Here is a 16,743-nt window from a genome sequence, read left to right as displayed (position 1 = left end):
TCATTTTGTCTTCTAGTGCATTTAGGACCTTGTCGTAGTGATCCAATAGTTGAGACAGACAGGAGCGACCTGTTCTAAACCCATGTTGCCCTGGGTTGTGTAACTGATGGGTTTCTAGATGGGTGGTGATCTTGCTTCTTAGGACCCTTTCAAAGATTTTTATGATATGGGATGTTAGTGCTATTGGTCTGTAGTTCTTTGCTGTTGCTTTACTGCCCCCTTTGTGGAGCGGGGCTATGTCTGTTGTTTTTAGTAACTGAGGGACGACCCCCGTGTCCATGCTCCCTCTCCATAGGATGGAAAAGGCTCGTGATAGGGGCTTCTTGCAGTTCTTGATGAACACAGAGTTCCATGAGTCTGGCCATGGGGCAGAGTGCATGGGCATGTCATTTATCGCCTGTTCGAAGTCATTTGGCGTCAGGATAACATCGGATAGGCTTGTGTTAATCAAATTTTGTGGCTCTCTCATAAAAAATTCATTTTGATCTTCGACTCTTAGTCTGGTTAGCGGCTTGCTAAAAACTGAGTCATATTGGGACTTGAGTAGGACCCATCTTGTTTAAGTAGGGGCCCAATACTGGACGTTGTTCTCGATTTTGATTTGGCATAGGAGAAGAAATACTTTGGGTTTCTTTCGATTTCATTTATGGCTTTTAGTTCTTCCCGCGATTCCTGACTCCTAAAGGATTCTTTTAGCTTAAGTTCGATGCTTGCTATTTCTCTGACCAGTGTCTCCCTACGTATTTCAGATATATTGACCTCTTTTAGCAGCTCTGTTATTCTTTTCCGTCGCCTGTAAAGGGAGCACCTGTCTCTTTCTATTTTACATCTACTCCTCCTTTTTCTTAGAGGAATAAGCCTTGTGCATACATCGAGTGCCACCGAGTTAATCTGTTCTAGGCATAAGTTGGGGTCTGTGTTGCTTAGTGTATCTTCCTAGCTTATATCGGTTAGGACTTGGTTTACTTGGTCCCACTTTATGTTTTTGTTATTGAAGTTGAATTTGGTGAATGCTCCCTCGTGACTAGTCTCATTTTGTCGGTCTGGGGCTCCACGCATACATGTCTGAACCTCAATTATGTTGTGATCTGAGTATATTGTTTTTGATATGGTGACATTTCTTATCAGATCATCATTGTTAGTGAAGATGAGGTCTAGTGTATTCTCCAGTCTAGTAGGCTCTATTATTTGCTGGTTTAAATTGAATTTTGTGCAGAGATTTAAAAGCTCGTGTGAGTGTGAGTTTTCATCAGAGCTGCCTCCTGGTGTTATTACTGCAACAATATTATTTGCTATATTCCTCCATTTTAAGTGCCTTAAGTTGAAATCCCCCAGGAGCAAGATGTTGGGTGCAGGAGCTGGAAGATTTTCCAGACAGTGGTCAATTTTTAACAGCTGTTCCTGGAATTGCTGGGATGTTGCATCCGGAGGCTTGTAGACTCCACGCGAACATCAACCAAATCTTTAAATGGGGTGCAGAAAACAATATGAAGTTCGGCGAAGAGAAATTTCAATTACTCAGATAAGAAAAACATGAGGAAATTAAAAGTATATCAGAGTATAAAACAAATTCCAATCACACAATCGAGCGAAAAACTAATGTAAAAGACCTGGGATTGATAATGTCAGAGGATCTCAGTTTCAGAGACCACAACATTGTATCTACCACATCTGCTAAAAAAAATGACAGGATGGATAATAAGAACCTTCAAAACTAGGGATACCAAGCCCATGATGAAACTTTTCGGATCGCTTGTTCTATCTAGGATGGAAATATTGCTGCACACTAACAGCACCTTTCAAGGCAGGTGAAATTACTGACCTAAAAAATGTACACTTATTGCCTCTTCGAAGTCTTGTGGTGTTAGGATAATGTCAAAGATTTTTGAATTGACCGAATTTTGAGTCTCGGTTATAAAAACTCATTTAGATTGTTGACCCTTAGTCTGATTAACGGCTCGCTAAACACTAAGTCATACTGGGACTTTAGTTTGTCACTTATTTCTTTGCTGTCATCTGTGTAAGTCCCATCTTGTCTAAGTAGGGGTCCAATACCGGATGTTGTTTTCGCCTTAGAAGTATTTTGGGTTTCTTTCAATTTCATTTATGGCTTTAAGTTCTTCCTGAGATTCTTGTCTCCTGAAAGATTCCTTAAACTTAAGTTCAGTATTTGCTATTTCTCTGACTAGTGCTTCCCTTCGTATTTCGGATATACTGGCCCCTATCAGCAGCTCTCATTCTTCGCCTTTGCCTTTATAGGGAGCGTCTCTTTCTTTCTGGTTTACAGGTTTCTTTTCCTTAAAGGAATGTGCCTTGATCATACCTCTAGTGCCACAGAGTTAATTCTTCTAGGCAAAGGTTCGGATCGATGTTGTTTAGGACATCTTTCCAACTTTTTAATTTAGAACATGATTGACTTGTTCCCATTGTGTGGTTTTGTTATTGAAGTTGAATTTGATGAAGGCACCCTCATAACTGATCACATTTTGCTGATCAGGAGCCCTGCGCATATATGTACATCTCTGTTATTTTGTCCCCTCAAGGAAGGTTCCTTGATGTTGGTGAGGGGCTCTTGATTTAGGGAATTGGATCTGTGCTCCAGTTCCCCGAATTAATAAGCCTGAATTCCTTCCACATCCCCTCCCCCCGGCGCTGTATAATCCTCCGGGTTTAGCGCTTCCCTCTTGATTATAATAATAATAATCTATTATTTTGTGATCTGAGTGTAGTCTTTGATACGGTTATATTCCGTATCAGATCGTCATTGTTAGTTTACCTGGAGTTTACCTGGAGAGAGTTTCGGGGGTCAACGCCCCCGCGGCCCGGTCTGTGACCAGGCCTCCTGGTGGATCAGCGCCTGATCAACCAGGCTGTTGCTGCTGGCTGCACGCAAACCAACGTACGAGCCACAGCCCGGCTGATCAGGAACTGACTTTAGGTGCTTGTCCAGTGCCAGCTTGAAGACTGCCAGGGGTCTGTTGGTAATCCCCCTTATGTGTGCTGGGAGGCAGTTGAACAGTCTCGGGCCCCTGACACTTATTGTATGGTCTCTTAACGTGCTAGTGACACCCCTGCTTTTCATTGGGGGGATGGTGCATCGTCTGCCAAGTCTTTTGCTTTCGTAGTGAGTGATTTTCGTGTGCAAGTTCGGTACTAGTCCCTCTAGGATTTTCCAGGTGTATATAATCATGTATCTCTCCCTCCTGCGTTCCAGGGAATACAGGTTTAGAAACCTCAAGTGCTCCCAGTAATTGAGGTGTTTTATCTCCGTTATGCGCGCCGTGAAAGTTCTCTGTACATTTTCTAGGTCGGCAATTTCACCTGCCTTGAAAGGTGCTGTTAGAGTGCAGCAATATTCCAGCCTTGATAGAACAAGTGACCTGAAGAGTGTCATCATGGGCTTGGCCTCCCTAGTTTTGAAGGTTCTCATTATCCATCCTGTCATTTTTCTAGCAGATGCGATTGATACAATGTTATGGTCCTTGAAGTTGAGATCCTCCGACATAATCACTCCCAGGTCTTTGACGTTGGTGTTTCGCTCTATTTCGTGGCCAGAATTTGTTTTGTACTCTGATGAAGATTTAATTTCCTCATGTTTACCATATCTGAGTAATTGAAATTTCTCATCGTTGAACTTCATATTGTTTTCTGCAGCCCACTGAAAGATTTGGTTGATGTCCGCCTGGAGCCTTGCAGTGTCTGCAATGGAAGACACTGTCATGCAGATTCGGGTGATGAGGTCCAGCGTATTTTCTAGTCTTGTTGGTTCTATTATTTGCTGGTTTAAGGTGAATTTAGTGCAGAGATTTAATAGTTCACGTATGAATTTTCATCTGAGCTGCCTCCTGAGGTGACCTCTGCCATAACATTATTTGCTACATTCCTCCACTTCAGGTGCCTCAAGTTGAAATCCCCCCAGTAACAAGATGTAGGGCAGGAGTCAGGAAATTTTCCAGACAGTGGTCAATTTTCAAACGCTGTTCCTGGAACTGCTGGGAGGTTGCATCAGGAGGCTTGTAATCAACCACAATGACAAGGTTTTAGTTTTCGATCTTTACTGACAAACCTTCAACTGCATCATTTGAGGTGTTTAGTAGTTCTGAGCAAATGAACGACTCTGTGACATATAGGCCAACCTTCCCACCCTTGTGTAAATAAGTATGGGTGACCCGGTGGTCTGGTGGCTAAAGCTCCCGCTTCACACACGGAGGGCCCGGGTTCGATTCCCGGCGGGTGGAAACATTTCGACACGTTTCCTTACACCTGTTGTCCTGTTCACCTAGCAGCAAATAGGTACCTGGGTGTTAGTCGACTGGTGTGGGTCGCATCCTGGGGGACAAGATTAAGGACCCCAATGGAAATAAGTTAGACAGTCCTCGATGACGCACTGACTTTCTTGGGTTATCCTGGGTGGCTAACCCTCCGGGGTTAAAAATCCGAACGAAATCTTATCTTATCTTATCTTATAGGCCAAACCCCCAATTGGGGAAATAAGGACCCACATTACCCTCAATAATTTTTATGGGCCCCACATGCTAATAATTGTCATTTTAATCTTCGTTAATCGGCAAAATCCATGGGTGGGAGGAGAGAGCAGCCCTTGGTGCCTAGTTTCACGGACACAATGAACAAATAGGGGTCACCCAGGGGCTCAGCCCACAGGTTGGAAACCACTGGGCTACACCATCCTATCAATAAAAAAATATTCAGTTACAACCTGATAATCGTTCAGGAGGGACCGAAACGTCGTCTGAAGTTTCTTCTCATAAAGTGAGTTACTAGCGAGTGTAATATGGACCTAGTGTAATATTCGAGGTATTATTATTATAATCAAAAAGAAGCGCTAATCCACAAGGACTATACAGCATTCGAGGTAAGAGCCATCTGGGAGCTGGATACTGTCTACTGCAGTGGATCTTCTCAGTGACTTGTTGGTCATCACTGAACAACAACAATACCTTCGTGGACAAAATGTTTTCCAACTGTAGCTGGTTGAAAACCAGACATTTCAGACATGTTACCGTGAGTGACTAATACTTGTTATAAAGGTAATTATGTTAATGTGGGAGGGGTTGTGGGCGCGCGGTGTGACGTCACTGTCGGCGCCGGTTATCATATTTATCTTCAAAATTGATGATATTTGTCTTGTTTTTAAATAATATTATGATAACAGTGTTGCTGATACTAGTCTTTGTTCGCAGCTTTATGAGGTAAATACTGACAGCTGACTTGGAACGCTTAATATAATTAATCAAGCTAGCAGCTTACACCTGACATAACTGTTACCTATAATGTGTCTCACCTCTCCCATTACAAAGAAAAAACCGTCTGTCTTAATAAAAAAAAATCTAATGTTAAACTAACATGAATTATGAAACTAAACAGTGAAGGATACATTGTAAAATCAATGGCTTTCTTTCGTGCCTACTATTGTAATAATACATTTATCTGTATTATCTGTGTGGCTCAGAGAAATAAACTAATTATTATTATTTATTTACATTTATTTCGTTGTCGTCGTAGCTTAAAGGTTTTCTCTCACTGATGAATTTACATTGTTTAAGAACAAGAGACAAAGGTTCCATTAGGTCATTACCTAGGTTCTAGTTTGATTTTTAAGGTACATAAGGTTCAGTGATTCCTAAGTATAATACTTTATATTTGCTCATTATATTTATTAGTAACTATTAATTCTGTGGATAATATTGTCACTGCTCCTACTGTTTAATGGTGTAACAATAGATGGTTGCTCTTTGGTGGGTTTCCACCATTACTTATGGTTTGAATTGTACCTGGAGAGAGTTCCGGGGGTCAACGCCCCCGCGGCCCGGTCTGTGACCAGGCCTCCTGGTGGATCAGAGCCTGATCAACCAGGCTGTTGCTGCTGGCTGCACGCAAACCAACGTACGAGCCACAGCCCGGCTGGTCAGGAACCGACTTTAGGTGCTTGTCCAGTGCCAGCTTGAAGACTACCAGGGGTCTGTTGGTAATCCCCCTTATGTATGCTGGGAGACAGTTGAACAGTCTCGGGCCCCTGACACTTATTATATGGTCTCTTAACGTGCTAGTGACACCCCTGCTTTTCATTGGGGGGATGTTGCATTGTCTGCCAAGTCTTTTGCTTTCGTAGTGAGTGATTTTCGTGTGCAAGTTCGGTACTAGTCCCTCTAGGGTTTTCCAGGTGTATATAATCATGTATCTCTCCCGCCTGCATTCCAGGGAATACAGGTTTAGGAACCTCAAATGCTCCCAGTAATTGAGGTGTTTTATCTCCGTTATGCGTGCCATGAAGGTTCTCTGTACATTTTCTAGGTCGGCAATTTCACCTGCCTTGAAAGGTGCTGTTAGTGTGCAGCAATATTCCAGCCTAGATAGAACAAGTGACCTGAAGAGTGTCATCATGGGCTTGGCCTCCCTAGTTTTGAAGGTTCTCATTATCCATCCTGTCATTTTTCTAGCAGATGCGATTGTTACAATGTTATGGTCCTTGAAGGTGAGATCCTCTGACATGATCATTCCTAGGTCTTTGACGTTGGTGTTTCGCTCTATTTTGTGGCCAGAATTTGTTTTGTACTCTGATGAAGATTTAATTTCCTCGTGTTTACCATATCTGAGTAATTGAGATTTCTCATCGTTGAACTTCATATTGTTTTCTGCAGCCCACTGAAAGATTCGGTTGATGTCCGCCTGGAGCCTTGCAGTGTCTGCAGTGGAAGACACTCATGCAGATTCGGGTGTCATCTGCAAAGGAAGACACGGTGCTGTGGCTGACATCCTTGTCTATGTCGGATATGAGGATGAGGAACAAGATGGGAGCGAGTACTGTGCCTTGTGGAACAGAGCTTTTCACCGTAGCTGCCTCAGACTTTACTCTGTTGACGACTACTCTCTGTGTTCTGTTAGTGAGGAAATTATAGATCCATCGACCGACTTTTCCTGTTATCCCTTTAGCACACATTTTGTGCGCTATTACGTCATGGTCACACTTGTCGAAGGCTTTTGCAAAGTCTGTATATTACATCAGCATTCTTTTTATCTTCTAGTGCATTTAGGACCTTGTCGTAGTGATCCAATAGTTGAGACAGACAGGAGCGACCTGTTCTAAACCCATGTTGCCCTGGGTTGTGTAACAATATTAAGTTGGCGTTAAATTTGGGATATTATTTTGTTGTGCAAATGGTAAAAAAAAATAACCTAACCTAATGAAATCTGCCTAACTGAACTTAAAATAACCTAATTTAACCTTACTCTGCCATTGTTAGATATGTCTTTGTGTATGTTTGGCAAGGATGTGACATAAGTTGATATTAAGAGTTAATTAGTAGTCATGCTGCACAACCAAAATAAATATTTTTTTTTGGCATTATCAAATAAAATAATAATTTGCACAAGAAATACTTGTACTTTAGTGTACATAGGTTATATGTATTGTAGTGTAACTAATGCCTGAGTTCAGCTAAGTAGTGGTCATAAACCACAGCTGCAGGATTGTTGATAACTGCTGATAAAACACATTTAACACTTAAATGAGAGACATTTATTTCATAAAAGAACAGAGGAGCATTGTGTTTGGTCTACTGGACATTGCTAATTTGTCTCAGTCACACTGAATGATATGACACTCACGTTTCCAATCAGGGGCAGCACCAAGTGGGTTGAAGCCCCCCCAAATTCCCTCGGTCCTCCCATAGTAATAATAATGCTCCCTCAAAACAGGTCTTCTAGCTCCCCCCTTTTCCAACCAGTTAGCCAGCCTTAATGTCTTAAAATAGTATAGAAATTCTGGCACTGCCTCTTTTTCCAGAAACGATCTGTATTTAAAGCTTCTTAAAGTAATTGCATCACTGACTGTGCTTGGTAGTTTGTTTTCTTCCCCTCGCCTTTCAAGGGCTCTTGATCCAAAGAATTGGAGCAACCCCTCTCTTTCCTTGGATTGAATCTAATTGCCTCCCATTTCCCAAGCATTGTAAGATAAAATTTGTTCAGATTTTTAACCCAGAAGGTTATCTGCATAGGATAACCCAAGAAAGTCGGTGTATCATTGAGAACTCTCAGCCTTTTTTCTATTGGAGTCCTTTAATCTTTTTTTTTTTCAGGATGCGACCCACACCAGTCGATTAACACTCGGGTGCCTGCTTACTGATAGGTGAACAGGGACAGTAGGTGTAAGGAAGCATGCCCAGTGTTTCTGCCCATGCCAGGGATTGAACTATGAGGCGACAGCATTTCCAACCGAGCCATGGAACACCCTATTGTATGGCCCCTTTGGGTTTAGCTTTCCTGTGAAATAAAATCCTTTCAACAACTGTACTGCTAAACCAGTGATTTCTTATATCTATTCTAAATGTAAATTTATTCAACTTGAATCTGTTTCTATGAGTCCTGTCTTGGTTAGAAATTTTAGGCACTATGTCTATTTCTATTATTTATTTTGGTTTGCTATTTGTATACCTCAGGTATATCTTGTCTAATTTTATGCCTTTCCAGAGAGTAAATTCAATGTCTTCAACTGATTTTTATAAGAAAGAATTCTAAAACAAGATTAGCTTTGCATCCTTCTCTGTAGGTTTTCCAGTGTAATAATGTCCATTCTTTAATATGGAGATCAGAATTAAGCTTTATAATGTAAAGGATATATTAAGCTAAAGTATAAAATTACCATAGGTATTACTTTCTAGATTTAAGATTTCTATCAATGAGAATCCCTAAGTTTTTCTGAAGTTGGCTTATGATTCATACCTTGTTATTTACTTTACATGTACCATTGTTATTTTCTTTTTCCAGGATTATAACCTTACATCTGTTCACATTAAACTGCCTCTTGTCGCTTTTCATACCACAACATCAACATAACCAAATCATCCTGTAGCACCTTGGGTCAATATGGAATATGGCTGCTTGGCTGTACTCAGCCAGTTACTGTATTTCTTAATATTTATGCAAACTATCCAGACCCAGACAAAAGTAGTTCTTTGTTGTACAAATTTTTATTTTAGGAGATAGTAACCACAAATACTTTTATAAAAGGAAGAGTGCAAGTGGTAAAATAAGCACCTGCCCAAAGTTTTGTAGGAAACTTATTTCTTTAACCATTGTCTGTAAGTGTCATGTACAGGTATATATACAGTTGACCATTGGATAACAGAAGTAACATTCCTGAAAATGGTGTGTAATAAAAATGTATGTAAACTGAACTGAAGACTATATGGGACAATAAGATTATGCTCATTCAACCCCCCTCCAAAAAAATAAGCCTAAAAATTTGTCGTCAGTGTGTCGTAATGGGAGAACCATTGGATATTTAAGGCTGTTTCCAAGCAGCATGTAGTAGATTTTGTAAAAAAAAAAAAAAAAAATTTAGGCAGGGAAGAGAAAAAAAGAGTGGGAGAAAGAGAGGTGGTAAGGATGTGAGAGAGAGAGAGGAAGTAGTTAGGTAGATAGAGAGATTAAAGCATGCTTACATTAGTTTTTTCGTTGTATGTCCAGTCATGTCATCAATATAGTAGACCAAGTCTGTTTTATTGGATGCTTGCCCATGTTAGAAAGTTGACCAGTTAAGCAGACATAATCCTTAATTGATAGTCTGCTTAAGTGATTAGCAGACTTAGCACACACAGCAGACTATTTCTGCTAATTAAGCAGATTATGTCTGCTTAATTAGCAGACATAGTCTGCTGTGTGTTGATAAATTAAGCAGACTATGCTTAATTAATCAATCAGTTAAGCAAACTGCTTAATTGATAGTCTAGTTAATTGATTTGCAGACTATGCTAATTAAGCAGACTATGTCTGCTTAATTAGCATAGGTGTGAATTGGAATGCTAGTGAGTTAGGGGTTTTGACAGTTCTATACACAGTAGGGCCCCGCTTTATGGAGTTTCACCTTAGTGTTCTGTTAATATGGACATTTGAAATTATGACCAAAACTCACTACATGGCTTTTCCCCCACCTGACTTTCTAATATGGTCACCTGGTTTGTTTACATTCTCTGTGAGCTCCATGAGCACTGCATCTCTCCATTATGTCTGTAAACTTTTCAAAATTTCAAGTGTTTCAAAAGTTATTTCATGTTTTATATATATTCTGATAATTATATTTATGTGTACCTGTACCTTTATTTACTACTACATGTACATAGTATACAGGCCTAGCTGACATCAATGACATACTACTCTATAGAAAGCCCCTTGTTATATTGAGCATTTTGGGTAAATTAGGTCAGTGTCCCAGGATGCAACCCACACAAGTTGACTAACACCCAGGTACCCATTTACTGATGGGTGAACATAGACAACAGGTGTAAAGAAACACGCCCAGTGTTTCTACCCTGGCTGGGAATCAAACCCAGACCCTCACCGTGTGAAGTGAGAGCTTAGCTACCAGACATAAATAAACTTACACACTGTGCTGGCATGCAGGTACACATTAAAATCACTAAGAGTGTCTTTAGATTGCCATATTAATAATGATAATAATACACAATAATAATCACTCTGAGGTGCATTAAATGTCGTATATTAGGTTAATATAAACATTTTCATTAATCCATCTATGATTTTTTTTTTTCAAAATTATAAAATAAACATGCTACTTAACATATAAACATGATAAATACACCCCACAGTAGAATAAATTAACATAAATATGAGACGTTAGGTGTAGGTAAACATGTATGAACCAAAACCGGACGCGTTTGTTTACATACTATGCGTTTCTCTCCTATCCCATTTACTCGTTCTCTCTCTTGTTTATTCGTTTTACTTCTTTTACTCGCCTCTCACCCTACATTAAGACTACAAATATTTTAAGGTAAGTAATGAGTCCAGGTAGTAGGTTGGTTGACAGCAACCACCCAGGGAGGTACTACCGTCCTGCCAGGTGATGTGAAATGGAAACCTGTAACTGTTTTACATGATGGTAGGATTTCTGGCGTCTTTTTTTCTGTCTCGTATACATACTGGATAACAGGAATATCTTGCTACTTCTGCTTACACTCAGGTCACACTACACAAGCATGCACATGCATATATACACATACACACATTTAGGGTTTTTCTTCTTTTTTCTTCATAGCTCTTGTTTTTGTTTTTTTTCTCTATTGTCCATGGGGAAGTGGAAAAGGATCTTTCCTCCGTAAGCCATGTGTGTCGTATGAGGCGACTAAAATGCTGGGAGCAATGGGCTAGTTACCCCTTCTGTACACATTTACTAAAAATGAGAAGAAGAAAAACTTTATAAAACTGGGATGCTTGAATGTGTGTGGATGTAGTGTGGATGATAAGAAAGAGATGATTGCTGATGTTATGAATGAAAAGAAGTTGGATGTCCTGGCCCTAAGTGAAACAAAGCTGAAGGGGGTAGGCGAGTTTCAGTAGGGAGAAATAAACGAGATTAAGTCAGGAGTATATGAGAGAGTTAGAGCTAAGGAAAGGGTAGCAATAATGTTGAAGGATCAGTTGTGGAAGGAGACGAGGGAATATAAATGTGTAAATTCAGGGATTATGTGGATTAAAATAAGGGTCGGATGTGAAAAGTGGGTCATGATAAGCGTGTATGCACCTGGAGAAGAGAGGAGTATAGAGGAGAGAGAGAGATTTTGGGAGATGTTAAGTGAATGTATAGGAACCTTTGAGCCAAGTGAGAGAGTAATTGTGGTAGGGGACCTAAATGCTAAAGTATGAGAAACATTTAGAAAGGGTGTGGTAGGTAAGTTTGGGGTGCCAGGTGTAAATGATAATGGGAGCCCTTTGATTGAACTTTGTGTAGAAAGGGGTTTAGTTATAGGTAATATGTATTTTAAGAAAAAAGAGGATAAATAAGTATACAAGATATGATGTAGGATGTAATGACAGTAGTTTATTGGACTCTGTATTGGTAGATAAAAGACTGTTGAGTAGCCTTCAGGGTGTACATGTTTATAGAGGGGCCACAGATATATCAGATCACTTTCTAGTTGTAACTACAGTGAGTGTAAAAGGTAGATGGGATGCAAGGAAAATGGAAGCAGCAGTAGAGAGAGGTGAAGGTGTATAAACTAAAAGGGAGGCAGTTAGGGTAAGATATAAACAACTATTGGAGGATAGATGGGCTAGTGAGAGTATAGGCAATGGGGTCAAAGATGTATGGGGTAGATTTAAGAATGTAGTGTTAGTGGTCAGCAGAAGTTTGTGGTTACAGGAAAGTGGGTGCGGGAAGGAAGAAGAGCGATTGGTGGAATGGTGATGTAAAGAGAGTAGTAAGGGAGAAAAAGTTAGCATATGAGAGTTTTTTTTACAGAGTAGAAGTGATGCAAGGAGGGAAGAGTATATGGAGAGAAAAAGAGAGGTTAAGAGAGTGGTGAAGCAATGTAAAAAATAAAGCAAATGAGAGAGTGGGTGAGATGTTATCAACAAATTTTGTTGAAAATAAAAAAAAGTTTTGGAGTGAGATTAATAAGTTGAGGAAGCCTAGGGAACAGATGGATTTGACAGTTAAAAATAGGAGAGTTAGAGGCATTGGGAAGATGGAGGGAATATTTTGAGGAATTGTTAAATGTTGATGAAGATAGGGAAGCTGTGATTTCGTGTATAGGGCAAGGAGGAATAATATCTCGTGAGTGTGGGGGAAGTTCGTGAGGCAGTGGGTAGAATGAAAAGGGGTAAGGCAGCTGGGATTGATGGGATAAAGATAGAAATGTTAAAAGCAGGTGGGGATATAGTTTTGGAGTGGTTGGTGCTATTATTTAATAAATGTATGGAAGAGGGTAAGGTACCTAGGGATTGGCAGAGAGTATGCATAGTTCCTTATGTATAAGGCATAGGGGATAAAAGAGAGTGCAAAAATTATAGGGGAATAAGTCTGTTGAGTATACCTGGTAAAGTGTATGGTAGTTATTATTGAAAGAATTAAGAGTAAGACAGAGTAGGATAGCAGATGAACAAGGAGGCTTTAGGAAAGGTAGGGGGTGTGTAGACCAAGTGTTTACAGTGAAACATATAGGTGAACAGTATTTAGATAAGGGTAAAGAGGTTTTTGTGGCATTTATGGATTTGGAAAAGGCATATGACAGGGTGGATAGGGGGCAGTGTGGGAGATGTTGCAGGTGTATGGTATAGCAAGTAGGTTACTGAAAGCAGTGAAGAGTTTTTATGAGGATAGTGAGGCTCAGGTTAGAGTATGTAGGAGAGAGGGAGATTATTTCCTAGTAAAAGTAGGCCTTAGACAAGGATGTGTGATGTCACCATGGTTGTTCAATATATTTATAGATGGGGTTGTAAGAGAAGTGAATGCGAGGGTCTTGGCAAGAGGTGTGGAGTTAAAAGATAAAGAATCAAACACAAAGTGGGAGTTGTCACAATTGCTCTTTGCTGATGACACTGTGCTTTTGGGAGATTCTGAAGAGAAGTTGCAGAGGTTGGTGGATGAATTTGGTAGGGTATGTAAAAGAAGAAAATTAAAAGTGAATATAGGAAAGAGTAAGGTGATGAGGATAACAAAAAGATTAGGTGACGAAAGATTGGATATCAGATTGGAGGGAGAGAGTATGGAGGAGGTGAATGTCTTCAGATATTTAGGAGTGGACGTGTCAACAGATGGGGCTATGAAGGATGAGGTGAATCATAGAATTGATGAGGGGAAAAGGGCGAGTGGTGCACTTAGGAATCTGTGGAGACAACGAACTTTGTCCATGAAAGCAAAGAGGGGAATGTATGAAAGTACAGTACCAACACTCTTGTATGGGTGTGAAGCATGGGTGATGAATGTTGCAACGAGGAGGAGGCTGGAGACAGTGATGTCATGTCTGAGGGCAATGTGTGGTGTGAATATAATGCAGAGAATTTTAAGACTTCAAATATTTTAAGATAAGTAATGAGTGTACTGTGTGTGTATTTTACTTTTTATTGTTTTTAATGCCTAGTTTTATTGCTAACTTAATATATGTTAGTGTAAACTTATCTGGCATTTGTGTGTAAAAAATGGCATTCTGCTTTCAGGCAATGTCCACTTTCGTGCAGTAGCCTGGAACCTAACCTGCTGTATGGGGGGGGGGGCCCTAATGTATATGTATTATTTAAGAATAACCTTGGAGCACCTATGAGATATGCAGTGGAACCTCGGCTTACGAATTTAATCCATTCCGTGACCTTGTTCGTATCCTGATTTGTTCGTATGCTGAATCAATTTTCCTCATTTAAATTAACTGAAATGCAATTAATCCGCTCAAGCGTCTCGGGAGGCATGACGCAGTAATGCTAATATCAACTCTACGGCTTAGTTATCTATCACAATTCATCAAATATGACATAATATTCCCTGAAACGCAGGAGGGAGAGATACCTGGAGTTTACCTGGAGAGAGTTCCGGGGGTCAACGCCCCCGCGGCCCGGTCTGTGACCAGGCCTCCTGGTGGATCAGAGCCTGATCAACCAGGCTGTTGCTGCTGGCTGCACGCAAACCAACGTACGAGCCACAGCCCGGCTGATCAGGAACTGACTTTAGGTGCTTGTCCAGTGCCAGCTTGAAGACTGCCAGGGGTCTGTTGGTAATCCCCCTTATGTGTGCTGGGAGGCAGTTGAACAGTCTCGGGCCCCTGACACTTATTGTATGGTCTCTTAACGTGCTAGTGACACCCCTGCTTTTCATTGGGGGGATGATGCATCGTCTGCCAAGTCTTTTGCTTTCGTAGTGAGTGATTTTCGTGTGCAAGTTCGGTACTAGTCCCTCTAGGATTTTCCAGGTGTATATAATCATGTATCTCTCCCTCCTGTGTTCCAGGGAATACAGGTTTAGGAACCTCAAGCGCTCCCAATAATTGAGGTGTTTTATCTCCGTTATGCGCACCGTGAAAGTTCTCTGTACATTTTCTAGGTCGGCAATTTCACCTGCCTTGAAAGGTGCTGTTAGAGTGCAGCAATATTCCAGCCTAGATAGAACAAGTTTACCTGGAGAGAGTTTCGGGGGTCAACGCCCCCGCGGCCCGGTCTGTGACCAGGCCTCCTGGTGGATCAGCCCCTGATCAACCAGGCTGTTGCTGCTGGCTGCACGCAAACCAACGTACGAGCCACAGCCCGGCTGATCAGGAACTGACTTTAGGTGCTTGTCCAGTGCCAGCTTGAAGACTGCCAGGGGTCTGTTGGTAATCCCCCTTATGTGTGCTGGGAGGCAGTTGAACAGTCTCGGGCCCCTGACACTTATTGTATGGTCTCTTAACGTGCTAGTGACACCCCTGCTTTTCATTGGGGGGATGGTGCATCGTCTGCCAAGTCTTTTGATTTCGTAGTGAGTGATTTTCGTGTGCAAGTTCGGTACTAGTCCCTCTAGGATTTTCCAGGTGTATATAATCATGTATCTCTCCCTCCTGCGTTCCAGGGAATACAGGTTTAGAAACCTCAAGTGCTCCCAGTAATTGAGGTGTTTTATCTCCGTTATGCGCGCCGTGAAAGTTCTCTGTACATTTTCTAGGTCGGCAATTTCACCTGCCTTGAAAGGTGCTGTTAGAGTGCAGCAATATTCCAGCCTAGATAGAACAAGTGACCTGAAGAGTGTCATCATGGGCTTGGCCTCCCTAGTTTTGAAGGTTCTCATTATCCATCCTGTCATTTTTCTAGCAGATGCGATTGATACAATGTTATGGTCCTTGAAGGTGAGATCCTCCGACATAATCACTCCCAGGTCTTTGACGTTGGTGTTTCGCTCTATTTTGTGGCCAGAATTTGTTTTGTACTCTGATGAAGATTTAATTTCCTCATGTTTACCATATCTGAGTAATTGAAATTTCTCATCGTTGAACTTCATATTGTTTTCCGTAGCCCACTGAAAGATTTGGTTGATGTCCGCCTGGAGCCTTGCAGTGTCTGCAATGGAAGACACTGTCATGCAGATTCGGGTGTCATCTGCAAAGGAAGACACGGTGCTGTGGCTGACATCCTTGTCTATGTCGGATATGAGGATGAGGAACAAGATGGGAGCTAGTACTGTGCCTTGTGGAACAGAGCTTTTCACCGTAGCTGCCTCGGACTTTACTCTGTTGACGACTACTCTCTGTGTTCTGTTAGTGAGGAAATTATAGATCCATCGACCGACTTTTCCTGTTATTCCTTTAGCGCGCATTTTGTGCGCTATTACGCCATGGTCACACTTGTCGAAGGCTTTTGCAAAGTCTGTATATATTACATCTGCATTCTTTTTGTCTTCTAGTGCATTTAGGACCTTGTTGTAGTGATCCAATAGTTGAGACAGACAGGAGCAACCTGTTCTAAACCCATGTTGCCCTGGGTTGTGTAACTGATGGGTTTCTAGATGGGTGGTGATCTTGCTTCTTAGGACCCTTTCAAAGATTTTTACGATATGGGATGTTAGTGCTATTGGTCTGTAGTTCTTTGCTGTTGCTTTACTGCCCCCTTTGTGGAGTGGGGCTATGTCTGTTGTTTTTAGTAACTGAGGGACGACCCCCGTGTCCATGCTCCCTCTCCATAGGATGGAAAAAGCTCGTGATAGGGGCTTCTTGCAGTTCTTGATGAACACAGAGTTCCATGAGTCTGGCCCTGGGGCAGAGTGCATGGGCATGTCATTTATCGCCTGTTCGAAGTCATTTGGCGTCAGGATAACATCGGATAGGCTTGTGTTAATCAAATTTTGTGGCTCTCTCATAAAAAATTCATTTTGATCTTCGACTCTCAGTCTGGTTAGCGGCTTGCTAAAAACTGAGTCATATTGGGACTTGAGTAGCTCACTCATTTCCTTGCTGTCATCTGTGTAGGACC

The 16,743-nt window shown here is 41.3% G+C and overlaps 1 protein-coding gene across 10 annotated transcripts in view; it reads left to right on the top strand.

Annotated features, from left to right (window-relative positions):
* The first annotated feature begins 4,592 nt into the window (after positions 1-4,592).
* LOC128684500 (zinc finger protein 84) overlaps positions 4,593-16,743 on the top strand; it is a 50,964-nt gene continuing 38,813 nt past the window's right edge. For 3 of the 10 annotated variants that reach the window (XM_053770713.2, XM_053770711.2, XM_053770714.2), the window contains exons 1-2: positions 4,837-5,048; positions 8,097-8,254. The gene's annotated coding sequence lies outside the window, so the exon portion shown is untranslated. Of the gene's footprint in view, positions 4,771-4,836; positions 5,049-5,068; positions 5,211-5,504; positions 5,621-8,096; positions 8,255-16,743 lie in introns of those variants that run through there. The other 7 variants (XM_053770719.2, XM_053770721.2, XM_053770716.2 and 4 more) reach the window with 6 other exon arrangements.

Source organism: Cherax quadricarinatus, chromosome 4, assembly GCF_038502225.1.
Source record: "Cherax quadricarinatus isolate ZL_2023a chromosome 4, ASM3850222v1, whole genome shotgun sequence".
NCBI lineage: Eukaryota > Metazoa > Arthropoda > Malacostraca > Decapoda > Parastacidae > Cherax > Cherax quadricarinatus.
This window is presented reverse-complemented; position numbering and strand designations above follow the sequence as displayed.